The following is a 2,322-nucleotide window of genomic DNA, read 5'->3' on the forward strand; positions in this document are numbered from 1 at the left end:
GCCATATACCATATGCCAATAGTAACATTATCCAAAATTTGGTTTGTGAATCAGCATTATCTGAGATATTGACTCATTGGAAAAGACCCTGATGCTGGGAAATGTTGAAAGCAGGAGGAGAAGGGGAGGATAAGATGAGATGGTTGGATGGCATCACCGACTTGATGGACATAAATTTGAGCAAGTTCCAGGAGCTGGTGATGGACAGGGGAGCATGGCATACTGCAGTCCACAGGTCAGGCACAAAGAGCAAAGAGTCAGACACGACTGCGTACCTGAACTGAACTGAACTGATTATCTGAGATTTCATTAGAAAAGCACATCCTCACTTTCCACCCCAAACTTACTGAACCAGAATTTCTGGGTAGGGGCTGTAGACTCAAGCTACTTGCCCTCCAGGTGATTCTCAAGCAGCAGAAAGTTCAAGAACTAAGTATTGCATAAAGGTCTGATTAGAGGAATTAAGTCAGGTGGGTGACTAGGACCAGTGTGAAAGTACTTAAAGGGGAATTCTGCTAAAGCATTTCACTTGTAATGGTTTTTAAAAGAATATATTTATTCACTGTGCAATACAACAGAAAGTAAAATAATTTTTTGAGGATATGCTTAAGAAATATTTGCATAAATATGAGCCAGCCCTTGTTTATCAATGTCTCTTTAGAGTTGGAATGCCATTTTCCAGATGTAAATTCCGTCCATCCGGTGCTAACTTTTGCCTGTGGCTGAAAAACAACAAATGCTAGAAGGAAATTTTTGAAGAATTTTGATGAGCTACTAAACTTCTTGTTGAAGCACAGCTGGTAGGCAACCTGATACTGGAAGTAGCCATCCCTGGACCATGGTTGCTCAGAATAATTGCTAAAGTAGGTGGTACATTCCATCTAAAATTAACAGGCATTGTGGACACAGCTCTGACCCATATGCAGTAGGAGAGGACTAGCCCTTGATCTGTTCTGGGCTGTATGCCACTATTAATACGATATTAAAGGACCTTCTTCCTACAATGGGTTAAGATGATAAAGATGCAGGCAAACTTCCAAGATATTGTGGCTTAGGTTCCAGGCCAACACAATAAAGCCAACCTTGACATGAAGGTAGTCACGTGATTTTTTTGTTTCAAGGTGAATATAAAAGTTATGTTTACGCTCTACTATATAGTCTATTAAGCGCGCAATGTAATGGCTAAAAAAAATGTACATACCAGGGGAAACCAAACGGACCTGACATTCCAGTAAACAACAAACGCAGCCCACCATCAAGCCACCAGCCACTGAAGACATCCCTCCACATACACACCCCCACCACAGTGCACTCTGAGGGGAATTCAAGATGGAGAAAAACAGGAAACATTTTCTGTGCTCTGGATCCTGGCCCAAGATAGAGAAGATGCCTATCTAAGGGACCATCTCCGTAATCCAGACTCTTCCATCTTCCACACACAGAAAAGCATTAACATCATTAACTTGAGAGGTCTGTTTTCTATTAGCAGTAATCTTTTGATGTTCAGCTACATGGGTTTGTTCGGGTTTTGTTGGTTTTTCAGCATTTTCTCCTGTATGTCCTGGCTCCTTCCTTACCGAGTAGCTCCTCAGAGCTGACAGGCTTTCTCCGGGGTTATTAGTCCTCAGTGAAGTGAAGTGAAGGGAAAGTCATTCAGTCATGTCTGACTCTTTGCGACCCCACGGATTATACAGTCCATGGAATTCTCCAGACCAGAATACTGGAGTGAGTAGCCTTTCCCTTCTCCAGGGGATCTTCCCAACCCAGGGATTGAACCCAGGTCTCCCACACTGCAGGTGGATGCTTTACCAGCTGAGCCATAAGGGCAGCCCAAGAACACTGGAGTGGGTAGCCTATTCCTTCTCCACTGGATCTTCCCAACCCAGAAATTGAACTGGGGTTTCCTGCATTGCAGGTGGATTCTTTACCAACTGAACTATCAGGGAAGCCCAGTCCTCAGTAAGGCTCAGTAAATCCTAAGTAAGGCTTCCTAGTAAATCTTAACTCACAACTTTAAGGATGCTCATTTTTCTTTAGTTGACATACCTTAATTTAAAAATACATAATTGCTAAAAAAAAAACCAAACAAACAAAAAAACTAACCATCATCTGAGACTCAGCAAGTTATAATCTCTTTTCTGGTGAAGGATCTTGCCTCAAATGTTAATGGTTGCTGACTAATCAGGGTGGTGGTTCCTGAATGTTGGGGGGGCTTTGGCAATTTCTTAAAATAAAACAATAAAGTTTGCTGCATCAACTAACTTTTTGACAAACGATTTCTCTGTAGCATGCAATGCTGTTAGATAACATTTTACACAAAGT

The sequence above is a fragment of the Capra hircus genome, chromosome 8 (genome assembly GCF_001704415.2).
Source record: "Capra hircus breed San Clemente chromosome 8, ASM170441v1, whole genome shotgun sequence".
Lineage (NCBI taxonomy): Eukaryota > Metazoa > Chordata > Mammalia > Artiodactyla > Bovidae > Capra > Capra hircus.